The sequence below is a fragment of the Anas acuta genome, chromosome 5, assembly GCF_963932015.1.
Source record: "Anas acuta chromosome 5, bAnaAcu1.1, whole genome shotgun sequence".
Lineage (NCBI taxonomy): Eukaryota > Metazoa > Chordata > Aves > Anseriformes > Anatidae > Anas > Anas acuta.
In genome coordinates this window covers 51,629,359-51,643,885 of record NC_088983.1, presented here as the reverse complement: position 1 = coordinate 51,643,885, position 14,527 = coordinate 51,629,359, and the positions used below count along the sequence as shown (strand labels likewise).

The 14,527-nt window shown below is 37.7% G+C and overlaps 2 long non-coding RNA genes across 2 annotated transcripts in view; one reads left to right on the top strand and one right to left on the bottom strand.

Moving 5' to 3' along the window:
* Positions 1 to 14,527, top strand: part of LOC137857771 (uncharacterized) — a 374,251-nt gene that overhangs the window by 336,906 nt on the left and 22,818 nt on the right. The gene's annotated exons all lie outside the window — the stretch shown is intronic.
* The window catches only part of LOC137857770 (uncharacterized), a 166,399-nt gene that overhangs the window by 135,281 nt on the left and 16,591 nt on the right, over positions 1 to 14,527 (bottom strand). The window contains exon 2 of the long non-coding RNA XR_011097269.1: positions 3,132 to 3,180. This is a non-coding gene — a long non-coding RNA (uncharacterized lncRNA). The remainder of the gene's footprint in view (positions 1 to 3,131; positions 3,181 to 14,527) is intronic.

The window sequence follows — 14,527 nt, the reverse complement described above, 5'->3', positions numbered from 1 at the left end:
TTCAAGTACATTTCAACTTTTCTTCTCATTGTTTGTGTGATAAAAGAACTTACTAGATGTAGCAGAAACTAGGAGTGACATATCCCTAGAAGTGCATGTGAATACAAAGACAGAGCAAGTATCCCAGAAAAGGTATCCATTAAGTAGATAACAAGTACAAGAAGGAAAATCGAAACAGAATAAACTTCAGGATGTTTGATCCTCCCTTTTCCTAACATGTGAATCCAACACCGTTCACCTGGAAGCTGCACAGACCTTGAGTTGTTAAGTGGCTAAAAGTATTGCATTTTTTGTTTCTGATAAATTGAAAATTTCAGTTTAAATGTTGTCATTTTCTTCTGAAAGGTATGAATTACATGAAAGACTCAATGAAAAAATCTCTTTCAGCAAAACAGATGATGTCATTCATGCGCAACTCTAATTTTGTGCATAACACAATCCCCATGTCCATACACAGGTAATCTTATTATTTTCTATACAAACTGTATCCATGGGACAGTTTGAAGCTCCCAGCCTGTACAACAGTAAGTAGGTAATTTCCAAATAGGAGACTCAAGAATAGGATCAACAACATTTACTGCTGAGCACTGTCAGCTACTTCCTTTGTTTAACAAGAGAATAGGCAGTAAGGTTTTTGACCAAATGCTATTTTCTAGAGGTCAAAGCTAACAGAGGAACAGAGGATCTCCTTTTGAACACTCTGCAGGTTCTTCAGTCAGTAGAGGTTGACAGCTACAAATCTCTAAGTAGCATGATTTTTGTGCTGAAGGAGGCAGCAGAGACACAGATATGTGTCTGCTCCTGTAATGTACAAGACCAATAACCTTGCTTGAAAGATTCTCTCCTATTGCCCCAAAGGGATTTTGGCTAAAGTCAAAGCAAGGATATTTTGTTTAAGTATCCAAGAGATACTGAAATTTGATTCTGAAAAATAAAAGATCATTCTAACACAAATGTGTGTCAAATTAGGCCTATTTATACTAATGTAGCATGAAATTGGATCATCCTGTCAAATCTGTATCTCCTCAGCTTCTAATGTATTCAAATATTCTGCTCTCTTTTTACTTTCTTTTTATTTTGCCATTTCTTTTCCCTTGTTCCCATTTGTTGAGTGCTCAGGTTTTATGGATGATGTGCTCAGTCTTGAAATCCCTGGGTATATGCGTGCCCATGGACATTTATTCAGCACTTCAGCACTGTCACACTGGTTTCAGGGAAAAAAAAAAACAACACAAAAACACACTACTTTGTTTCAGAAGTGCAAGTTATGCATTATGCCAGAATCCAAATCTCTGGGATGACAAGTCTGATGTGAGGCTGGAAATATGAAATGGAGGGATAAAGCAGAAAAGGAACACAGAAGAGGCAATGACAAAACAAAAAACTATTTTCTTCTCCTAGTTCAGCATATGAATATTTGCCTTTGGGTTCCAAGGTGTATTGGGTCTGGCTGGGGGAGTGAGAGAGCGGTTGTGGGGTTTAGCTGCCCAGTACGGTAAAACCACCACACAAGGGTTATTGAGCTATAACAATTTGAACAAACTGAAGCCAGGAGTTCTTTGCTGCATCTAAACTGTCTGACAGGTCCTGCATTAGCTGAACTCTTTGATATCTGGAAATTTATAGAGAAGATTTAGCTACAGCAAGCAACAATTGTAAAAGAAATTCCATCTTGGCTGAAGGAGGAAACCTGCTTTGTGATCTGGTGATAGCTGGTATGCTTAAATGACTAACAAATGATGCTTTGCACAGGTGCCTACTGAATGATTCAGGTGTAAAGTAATCTGAGCAGATCTGATCCATACACAGATACGCAGAGCTGACAGTGAGTGTAAAGGGGCTGCATATACAGCGAAGGCACAATAAGAAATTTGTGTTACACATGAATGCCTTGGAAAGACAACATTTGACAACACATTTTCCAGCAGTTATGGGTGATAGAAAGGCATTTTTCAGTGCCAAGTTCCTTAATTCAGGTCCCACTATATACAGGAGTTTCATTGTCTATATGACCTGTCATCTTTTGAGAACTACCCTGCATTTTATAGGACCTCCTCACGCAGACTTTTGACTGGTCCTTTCCCTGTTTCCTGAGGAAGCTGGAGGAGTTCAGGGGTGTTCCTGGGATCTTTCAGGGCTGGTTGATAGGGAAAGTACATGATCTGCAGCACCAAAGTGCTCCTTATACACCTGGAATGTCAATGTATGTTTACTGACATCTAAAAATGAGCCTTTTTATCTCGGGAGGATCATTCAGAAACTACAAGGAAATAATGATACTTTAGAAATTGGCATAGTGGAATAATCCAGAAAGGACCATCTGCATCACCAAATACAGAACATACTGCAGTCATTCTAATGCAAATTCTCTTCCTTTACATTTTCTTCATCCTCTTTCTCTTCCACAAAAGCAGAAACAACAATAAATCTAGATTCTCTGCATCAGGTTGTTTCGTTGCTTTCCCCAGAGATTTTCCTCTATAGTATAAACCCAGCCTGATGTGCTCACATTCAAGAAGTTACTTAACAGAACAGACTGTCCTGGTGGCACGTTTATTAACACCATATATAATGAGGATGCAATTGTATGGTAACTGTAGCATCTTTCTGTTTAGCAATAGAAAAAAAGGACTACCTTCTCCAAAAACACACATACAACCACTAGTCAAGTTTAGAGGGCTGTTCGACTGCCCTCAAAGATGAACTGTGTATGCAAATTGCTTTTAAACATCACACGATGGAAACTTATAAGCCACAGTTAACTGTCCTCTGATTCTTGGAATAGAAGGCACATCTGTTATTTGCTTGAAATGCAAGAGAATAATAATAATAATAAAAATAATAAAAGTCTGCCTGCTACCTTGCGGGAAGGCAGAAGGATTCCTGCACCGATGCTAAGCAACACTGGAGAATAAAAGCACTGCCTTGGAACAGAGCCCTTGCAGAAGTGGGTGTCAGAGAAGAATCCTACTTGCAAATCTCTCACAGCTTTCTAAAGCCACCGTGTGTCTTGTCTATGACAACACAAGAATAGGCAGTGACAGATATGAACTCTTAATTTAAGAACACCAGGATATAACAATATTCTGAATGCTAGCACAGATGTAGTCAGTATGGAAATGTTTCTGTACCTTTTTTTTGGTGAAGTTGTTCCATAGGAATGCATTCATTCAGTCAAATCTGTGTAAAACAAAGAAAGAAAACAGGAAGTCAACACAGTTGCCATAAGAATATGTACGAAACTAGTATTAAAAGTTACATAAAACTGCACCAGCTGAGACCTTCAAGGGTCTTATATTAAGTCCCAAATAACTTGTGGGGAAATAAAAGACTTTAATACAAGAATCACTAGAGTCATTTGGTAGGTGCTTTCAGGGAGAAACAGGACTGACCCATAGAGAGACTTTTCTTGGATCCAGGAGATGGTAAATCTTAGGGCAGATATGCCATAAGATATGCCTCAGGTTGGTTTAGCATTTTAAAGGCAAGTTTTCTTAGGATACTCAGAAGTAAATTTCTAGCTTTCAGTAGTTTCTTTGGTCCCTATCATCACTGTGGTAGCTGAATGGTGAATTGCATTATCCAACCTGAACTAAGAAATGTTGAAATACTTGGCATGTGGAAAACTGTAGGTGGAACTACTCTAGGACTGGGAGAATCACTTGGCCATAGGGGAAAATGCTTAAAGAGCATCTTTCACAGACATTATGGTCACCTAGGATGTACCGTGGGCTCTCAATTCTGGTTTCCATCCTTTTTGAGACAGTCCTTTGTTTTGAGGTGGACAATACGTATTTATGCACAGATCTTTGCTACAATATCTGTTCAGTTACAGGCCACCATAAAAATGCATGTTGCTAGCTAAGACAGCTCACATTTTAAAAAATACTTAGTCTTCCAAAATTTAAAATAGCCCAGAAAAAAAAAAAGACACAGTTTATGATTCATCTGGAGTGCACACAGGTCCAGAAACGTTATTATGGAAGATTAGGTTATATGGCTAGACATGTTGGTAACCAGAAGTAGAATCCCTTATAAATGTAGATCTGTAATTCAACATAACGTTTTATTCATTGAGAGCCATGACTACAGTGGGGTTCTTCAGTAACCCCATACACTGTAGGAAGATGATTCAGTACTTTTGTTACACATTTTCCTTGGGGAATGCTAATCTTCTGACAAGCCTTATACTCCCTTTCTCTGTTTGCACAGTCATTGCCATGGTATCTGACCACTCTGCATGCCATTTAATACAGGCTATAATTCTTTTTGTTTGATATAAAAGAAAAAAATCAACAACCACATGTTAAATGTTGTCTGATATTCTAAATGTACTATATTGTACTATAATTGTACTATATATCACATTTTAACCAAGACAGTTAAGGAGTTTTCTGACATCTGACACTGTCTTGAAAAAGTAATTATAACTTTTTATTATTATTATTGTTTTTAAAAGTGATCATGTCAATGGGTCTTGTCTGTGAAAGGGAAATGTTTCATAAAGCAATGAGTCACTTCTGATACGTTGCCTACTGCCAAGGTCATCCTGTCCTGCTGCTGGAGATAACACAATGTCAGCGTGTATCTCCAAGGGGAAAAATATAAAACAAAGCAAAACAAACAAACATAACAGCTCATCTTTTCATCTGCTGTCTGCAACAGATATGCTATTTTCCTCTGGAAACTGAGGTCTTTGTAGCCATGTCCTTAGTGCAACAGGTACAAACTTGCTGGTCATTAGGCTGATTTAGGAGGACATCTAGAGGGGTTAGAAGTGAGATTGAACTCCTTGCCATGCTGGTTTTCTGGTTTAGAATTCTGCTATGGAAAAAAATCCTGTAATGATGCTGCAGACATACACATTGGGTTGTGGAGAACTGATCCTAGACTGTTAATTTTGCATATTCCTGTCAAATATATTTACTCTTCCACAGTCACACTATGACCAATGTAAGTCACAACTGAAGTGGAAGCTGCAGACTGAAAGCCTCCTCCATACTAACAGTATCTCTGGCTGGTCTTTCTCCTTCTGCCTCTCCAAAGGAAGAAAGAAAAAAAGAAGCAAACTAAAGCACAATTTTATCATAAGGGAACACATCAGCAGAGTCCTGCTGGTGTCACGAATTCCTCCACTGTGTTCCAGACCTAATGTCTCAGGAGGAGGGGCTTGGAAAGAAGTAGGAGGATGAAGGAGTACTAATAGCCTGGTGAAATAATGAGAGAGTGAGAGAGAGAGAACACAGGAAAGAAAGTGGGATGAAAGAAAGGAAGAAACCTCTTTCTGATCAGGGGAAGTACCATACTCTTCCCAGGCAAAGGCCTTTCCCAATGTGGTCATTCATTCATCATTGACCCATCTGAGCCCACACGGAATAATGAATCCCTGGAAAACCAGAAGCTACTTTTTAAATCTTTTGAGCTTGGGCTAATTTTAAACCTACTCCAGTTGAAATATTTACTGCACGTCTTCCTCATAAATTATGTGATATTCAAAAAGTGAAAATCCTCATTTCAGCATCATCAACTCGAGTGGAAAACTGCAAATCCTCCAACAGAAAATTAGCAAACATTTGTTCTGTCTGTCAGCTCAAGTGTGCTGTATTTTTTCCCTGGCACAGATGTATTTAGGTTTGCTAGCTGGTGAAACTACTGTAGCTATTCTGCAGTGTCCCTGGAGACAGGCATCCTATGGCTACAAATGAGTGTATTATTTAATCATGAAAAGACAAGACTTTGAATAAGAGAAAGCATTTCTAAAAGAAAAGTTACCAAGGACTCTGGGATCTGACTGCATAATTCAATCTCATTCCATCTTTTGAATGAAAATGGAATGCTGCTGAAATAATGTACTTCTGCCTTGGGAGTGTGCTTCATGTACACCAAAGTACGATGATGTACTTCATACAGCCTCGGCAAGAAATCAATTTGTAGATGAGAGGACAGGAAAGTAAGTTCTCTGAACATTTAGTAATCATTGATTGCTTCATGCCACATCAGAAACATCAGTATTTTGTCTTGCATGTGCAAAGTAGGTAAGTACTAGTGTTTCAAGTTTTGGGGTGTAATGTGAAATTCTTTCAACGGGCTTAATTTCTGGAGTATTTGGTATTCTCTACTTCAAAATAAAGTTTTTTTGTTGTTATTGTTTGTTTGTTTTTTTGAGAGTGACTCTATCCAAACACTCAGTTTTAAAATCTGAAGAACAGAAGAACATCAAATTATTAGTCATTTGTGAACTTTTATACTGAATACTACCACTTCACTGATGTAAAAACAAGACTGCTTTTGCAATTTTTTCCAGAAGAGACTTTGCAACAAAAGAGACTTGGTAAAACCCTGGAAGGCCAAGAACCAAGTACATATTGTAACTAACTACTAGATGGCACTTTTTAATTTAATTTTATTTTATTTTGCTAATTTCATCCATTTCTGATTATTTTACATCAGTTTCAGCAAGTATAGTTTTTACCAGTGAAATCACTGAGATTAAAACCAGGTAAAAGTATTTATGCTCTATAAAAGTCTAAGAGAAGCAGTAGATTTAGGGAACTCGGTGGGCACGTGAAAATAATTTAGAAGTATATGCAAAATAGAGAACTTATAAATAAAATTAACTTTTACATCTTTATAAACTGCACAAAATGTTACCCTTTCTGCTGTTCCTAAAAGATAGCAACATTCCCTTAAGTCGGAACAGGAGAGACCCTTCATTTCTAGATTAGTTTTAGAGATTTGAAAAATGATTTGAAAATATGGCTCTTTTGGGTTCTTAAGGCTCCCGTGACTTCAAGTTCAGGCAAACGAGTCTTGTTGTGAGGTTGAGATTAAAAGACCCTAAGATTAGTATCCATAATTCAGTTACAATTTTCAGCTAACAGCTCAGTACTGCTCATGAGTCCCCTTGCCACCATGGTGACCCCACAGCTCAGCCAAATTTAAATAAATGTTTCCCAGGAATAATGAAAGTGGCAAAGGGCTGCAGTACACAGCAAGACTGTGCTCCTACACTAGGGCCAAAGCAGATACATTCAGTTTGGCATCCTGTTTCAGGAGCTGATTCCCAGACCAATTGTGTGTTTTTCTCTTCAGGTGTTGCCAGTGTTTTAGAGAAAAACAAGCAACAGAGCTAAGGGAACATTTCCCCCGGGGTGATGGACAAAAGCAGAGATTTAAGATTTGCTGGCCCTTATCTTTCTCAGCATCCCATGTACAAAAATACTGAAACTTTTTATTAGATGCTCATTTTGTCTCTGATTTCTGAGATCAGTAACTTAAGTATAATATATGTGTAAATGAACAGGATACAAGATGTCTGTAGTATTGTATGGTCACATTTTCTATTTGATCACAAAGAATTGTAAATCCAGGTAGACCTGTGTCAAAAAGGCTGCATAGTGAACAACATCATACAGTCTCATTTACTGATACTTGAAAAAAAAATCTTGTGACAGCTTCTTTGAAGTTTTACTTTTGATCTCACTATGACCTACAGCCTGGCTACAGGCCAAAGAAAAGGAGACTCCAAGTGCCAGAATTTTAGTGTAGACAGAGAGAAGCAGAAATTGCTAGAAAGTGAATTCAGTTTTACAGTCTCTAAGCATTGGATCGCATGCCACAAGACAGATGAGTACATAGACCCATTTGTTGTGGTGAATCCCATGTTATGCTTTGATCCTGCTACTAAGATTAGTCAATAACAATAAATCTCCTCCAGAGGTCACACCATTCACTGTGTATTTCAGATCCCAAAAGGAAAGACCTGCAGATAGCCAGACTAATCAAGAAGGAACTCAGACAAGCTTCAGCCTTAAACTATGATTGTACATAAAACAAGGACATTTTTTCCCCTCTCTTAATTTAAACATTTCAATGATTTAAAAACAAAAATATCTCAATTCATTGTGACAACTATCACTCTGATTTTCTTACAGAGATATGGGTTTTGGGGCTCCTCTCATTCACCTCCCTCTTTGAAGACACTATGATGTTATTCTGCCATACTACTTTAAAAGGAAATCAATAGTTGCTCATTACAGTAGTAATGCAAATATGTCTGCAGTCTAACAGTCTTGCTATTACAAAATCCTCAGTTCTTAATATAAAAAAAAGACTTTGATTTTTCTCATCACATGTACAGTATACCAAAAGATTTTATCTACCTTTACAAAGTTACTAATTCTTTATGCGGAGCATAAAGAATTTTTTTTTTTAACACTCCCTTTTTTTTTTTAACACTCCCTTTTGTCCCATTACAAGCTAGATCTTCATGCAGAATTTCTACCTACTCTTCTTCCTCTATCTCTCTCTTGCAAAAGTTCCTTTCCCTCCTCTTGACATAATTTTGTCACATGGTCTGTACGATATTTGATTTTGATCATTATCTCCATATAGGAATGAGACCTGGTTATTAACAGTGGGGCTGAACCCTGCATTCCTACAAATTCCCCTCTCTTCCAGACGCTTTCTCATTCTCAGGGTACCAAATTTAATACTTGGAAACTGTTTTGCTGAAGTGTGGATTACTAGGAAGTACAGAAAATAACAGTGGCAACAGTGCTGTAAACAGATAATTTGATGTTGAATTTTAAATATTTTGGAATATTATGATTTTATTTCTCAAGCTAGACACAAAAGGCTAATTCAGAACAGCATGCCTGTGCCTTTGCCTCCCATGTGCAAAATGAAGCAGTAATACAACTCTTCATAAGGCTGGTATAAATATCAGTGTGCCAGTACTTGCTAAGAACTAAGACACAGTAACTGAAATACAGTAGATCAGATTTTAATTCTATATTCAGTGAAGATACTGGACAGTATACAGAATATAAAGCATTGGAAATAGTGCAATAAATAGTGAATGTGAAAAGCACTGTTGAACAGGTACTATTCAGTAAGTGCTGCCCTGTTGGTACACTAAACGAAACAGAGGACCTATGCAAAACATTGTACTTGGTTTTGCAATTAGAGACAATCAAAATGCAGATACAGAAGGGATCTGAATGAAGATTGCACTGGAAACCTTAATACAAAAAATTCCAAACTTCTGAGTTTTTGTCTTGCTGTAGTTTTAAAGTCATTTCCAGGATATATGTAATATATCCTTGCTTGCATTCTTTTATATTAAACTGCTCCTGGACTTACAGTTTCTGAAGGGATGAATTTTATTGTCAAGGGTATCAGTGACTGCTGAAATATCTTTGAAATTGCCAAGGAGAGTGGCACTGCCTAGGTTGACATACTGAACAATGTCAGAATAACGATAGGATGCAAGAGAGTCATGGCCCATTGTACTGGTGTATCTGTTACAGGTAAAGTTTATTTCTGGTGAAGAGCCCCATTACTGAAGAAACTTTAAGAGTAGAAATTGAAAAATGTATGAATGAGAATGACTCTGTTTTGGCAAAGAAGAAAAGGTCTGACAGAAGCTGAAAGGTCTGTCTCTAGCTCACATCTGTTTAAATTCTCTTCTGCCCTAGGGTAGTTCAACGTTACGCTATATACATTACTGTTCTCTCTAATATGGGATTGAACTTTACCTGAAATAAATATGGCAAGGTTTGTAATCAAGGGCTCTGATTTCTAGCCAGGGAAGGTTTAGCTTAGGATCAGTGATGTGTCTCCTTACACAGTCCTCACACAAGCTCTCTAAAGAAAAAAAGATGTTTGGTATCACAGCTCTTGTGCCACACTATCACACAGCTTAACTATTAGGGTAGCCTGTCATTGGTTTACCTTAAAATACTAATATGTAGCTTCAGGATATATTAGTCACAAAAGCCACTTAGCTAGATGAAAATAGTCCTTTAAGTAGCTGTGATTAAGTTTTTTTTTTTTTTTTTTATTATTTTATTTTTCCCCATAGTACCTAGGCCCCACAGCTGTTAATTTCCAGGGCAAGTTATAGAACCTTATGTTGCAATATTTATGTGCTCAACGCATTCCTCCCACCCCAGACATTAAGGTCTGATATACACTATGATGTATATCTACGAGGTTCAACTGACATAGTATATTACAGAAATGATCATGATATAAACAAACACATTTTAGCTGAATAAATCTACACACAAACTATGATTATTGTAGCCTCCATTTAAATTATACTATTTATTTCTTCAAACTTCTAAGTTTAGATATGGAAAAAATACCCTGAATATTACAAATTCATGGGCATTCCAAAATCCTTACAATTTCTGGTTTGTTCACAGTATAGTTTGTGCCTTTGTCAGTCTGTGTTCCTTAAAGCCAGCTAAAATGGCAAGAAAACTTGTCTGATCTTTCTAGTAAACACAGCTTCAGGCACAGGGACAGTTTTATAGTGTAAATACCAGGCAGGTTAAATTATCACTATAAAAGCTTTCTACTCATGAACAGTGATTTCTACTTTTCTTAGAATGTATTTCCATTATGACATTGCAAAAGTAGAATTTTGGGGGGCTTTTGCTGCTGAATATAGAAAACAACCAGCCCAGTAACTAAATCAAGATAAAAGAGATCAGTACTTTCTTTTCCCTGGGATGTATCAACTGTCATTAGGAATGCAGACAGTAAAAAGGCAATTTGGGACTCTGAGAGTAGGTTGCAAAAATAATTTACAGTTGTGTTCACTGTTGGCATTATACTAAATCACATCAAGACTCTTCATTTGTTCAGACTGCATTCAGTATGGTATTAAAAGCAACTCTTTCCATTGGTATTTTTATTGTTGTTTGCAAATAAGATATTTTCTTCTAGACGCTTAATGTGCCAATAGAGACATCTCTGCACAGATACCAATTAGTTACTTACATTGTAATGATAGGCATTACAAAGCAGACACAGTGTGGAATGAAATCATGACTTATTAAGGCACTTGTCAGACAAAGCTGTTTCTCCTTTCTTTTTAATTATAGAGTGGAGCAGTTCTATTAATGCTCATACAGTAAATATACTGCCGATTTTAATTACTGAAAATCTAGCTCAAACACACTGAAGTCTTATGTATTTTACACCCATTTCTTTCTAAAACATTTCTCAACTGAGTGCCACCTGAAAGTGCTTTACAACCTGTGAATTAATCAGAAGAGTCCAGTGTAGTGGCTAAAGTCAGTACAATTGCCCCTATCTACAGTCTATATTTTAAATAAAATAAATAATTTGCCCTACATCTCAGACTGATTCGGTGGCAGGTTTAGAAAAAAGCCTTGGGAATTTCCTAATTACTCAACGTGGTGTGCACCATGCAAAGCTGCCTGCCATTCCTTTCAACTACAGTCTGACACAGAAGTACTCGTTGGGATATAATGAGTCGTGATTACATTTCTTATGCTTCTGGTACTTCTCAGTTTAGACAAATACTTCTCCTTTTTGCTAGTTTCTCCTTTGTGTGTTACAGATTGCTGCTACTGATTTTTTTTTTTTTTTTTTTTTTTACTACCTGTGCACTACCAGGCCAATGCTCTTCTAGCCCCTGGAAAGCAAAAAATCTCTCTGAGCCTTGCCCTGTCCTGGATATAAATCCGATCCTTATATTATTTTTCCCCCCTGTACTGCTTATTTTCAAGGTAGCTCTGTAACTCTGGGTTCCAGTCAAGAAGAAACACCCAATTACTGCATGTATAAGCCATTCCACTAAGATTTCAGGCTTATCTTTCCAGACTTCAAAGTAGGTCGGATCAGTAAATAACTCTCTCCTGTGAAAATGTTAGAATAATTTTTTTGCTTAGCAATTTTTAATATTTGTTGTTCCTTATTCCTCTGAAAAGCTAATGTTCTTGACAAGAGAAGAAACGCTTGGGAAAATGAGAAGAGTTTTAACCCAGACTGTGAAGCTCTAGAAGAATCTCATCCTCTGACTTTCCAGGTGCTTCCCAGCACTGCACTCAGGGCTCCCCAGGTCACCCACTCCCCTCTCACTCCCAGAGCTCCTTTTCCTTTCTCCAGTGCAAGAACCTGCAGAATATTTCCACATCGCTCTTGCTCTGTTGTGACATGCTTTTGTCATTCAAAGCAAGGCTTTTACAGCTTGGTAACCGTGGTAAGAACTCATTTCCTCTGAACTGCAAATTTAAAAAGAGGCTAAGATGGCTTGTGGCACCCTGTCAAAAGCTGTAAATTGTTCTCACAGCACCATATTTCAAAACTGATGGCACTGTAAACTTAGGAGTGGGGATGGTTTGAAGGTAACACTCAAAGCGAGATGGTGGGGTACCAAATCTGCTCTCTGTCAAGGAGGTCAGGAAAAATTGGCTCAGTTCAGGAGACAGAATATTTTTTCTGTCAGATCTTCATAGCCAGGCTAGATTCCAAATCCCATGTATGTTACTTCCATCTCCACGTTATTGGCTGATGAAATGTGAGAATAGAAGAAATATGAAAGAGGAAACATTTGCTCTCCTATGTTTGTGTTACAAGGAAAGTAGAAAGAGACTTCTGACCTTATTAACACAGATAAATGGCTCAGTGACATTAAGCCTGGGTCGTTCTTGGTGTGAACAATTCCCAGATCTCTGTGGGTTCTACTGCAAAATAAAATAAAAAATAAAAAAAAAAAAAGAAAAAAGAAAAAGTTGTGCTCCAGGACAGACTGAATAAAAGGCAAACATTTTTACTCAACGAGTTCATTTCAACTGCTGATTCCATTTAAGACTTGGCAAGACTTGATGAAAAGGTAAAAACCTTCCTTCCTCTTCCAGTCCACAAATAAAGTCTGGGTATTAAAGATGATCAACTAGTTTGGGGACAATAAAGGATTTGGTGATCAGAAGCAACCTGCTAAATGCATTAATAACAGCTGCTCTTTTCTTCCTCGGGTAAGTTAGTTTTCTTGCTGGTTTGGAAAGACTTGCGTGAAGTCAGGCCTAAAGCAATTTCATTTAGATTTAGAACAGAATGAATAATATAAGCAAGACTTTGGAAGCATTTCAATTTCCTTTCAAATGCAACTTGGTATAAATTGTAAGAAAACCATTACGTAATAAATAAAAATGTAGAATTAATGATTTTCTAAGAAATTAAATGTGATAATTAAAAAATGGAATGGTTTTAGATAAATCTTTTGTCCTGGTTTCACCTGGCATAAAATTAACTTTCTTCCTAGTGGCTAGTATGGTGCTGTGTTTTGGATTGAGGATGAGAGCACTGCTGCTAACACACTGCTGTTTCAGTCCCTGCAGAGCAGTGCTCACACAGGCCAAGGACTTCTCAGCTTCTCACGCTGCCCTGCCAGCCAGGAGACTGGGGGTGCACAGAAGCAGGACAGCTGGCACACACTGGCCAAAGGGATGTCCCACACCATGTGGCATCATGCTGAACAATGAAACTGGAAGGGCTGGACTGGGGAGGGTGGGGGACACTTCTTGGACATTGGTCAGTGGGTGGTGAACAATTGCATTGTGCATCACCTATTTTATATATTATTTTATTATTATGATTATTTTCTCTTCATTTTCTGTCCTATTAATCTGTCTTTAGCTCACCCCATGAGTTCTTTACCTTCTTTTTTTCCAATTCTGTGTTGGGGGTGGTGAGCAAACAGCTGTGTGGTGCCTAGCTGCCTGAAGGGTTAAACCACAACCACATCCTAAATGGTTTACCTCATTGCCTCTACATGTAGCATGTCCTCCTGAGTTAGTAAAAAGAAATTCTACGTACTATGAGAAATATCCTTCCTTTAGATAAACAGCTGCAATGTACCAATAATATTATCAGAGTTAAAAAAGTTTAAAGCAAGTTTTCTCCTCACTGATTTAATCAAAATCCAGTAGTTTCCATCTCTTTGAATTAAATCAGTCTGTTTAAGGAGCACAATAAAACAATGAAAAGTATTGTCGGACCGATCACCTCCAGAACTAATAGCAGCATATATCTTGTTTGTTTTCTAAGAAGCTTAGCAAGTGAATTTAGGGAAGTCCAGAGTACCCAAGAGATTATTGGCCTGAGGTGATACCCTGATTACAGGAACACAGCGGATATCAGCTTTTCTTTTTCTTTCCTCTGGCTGTGTGGATCCCAAAAGCTAGTTTATGGTAATTCTCTTCTGTGCCTTTTCCCTTTTCTCTTCCCATAAAGTGCAGGCCCAGCAGCAAATATGAAAAGATTCTTTGACAGCAAACGTGGCAAAATTAAACATGCCCTGTGAAGACAGGAGGCTGGGTGCACGGGGAAATTAAATCTGTCAGTGCATCCCATTGCCCATCAGTCTCGAGCTATGATTATTCATTTGCTAAGGTAACTGCAGAGAATGCTTCAATGAATTAAAGGGAAAGACCTGAGCTTGAACCTTGTTTCAGGAGTGCAGTTTAATCAATAGCATCAGAGAATACTGTGTTTAAATTATGAATATATTTATATTTACTGAAGCTAAGGCTTGTGAAAGACACCCTGCATGACAGGCCTAGAAATTAATTTCCGTCATTACATTTTATCTCGGGCCTGGCAGCGCTATACAGGGTAAAGGCAATTTCATTTACTTAGATAGTACAACTCAAGTGTGTCCTATAGCACTCTGAATACAGTCAGTGTTATTTACAAAACCAGCCTATGC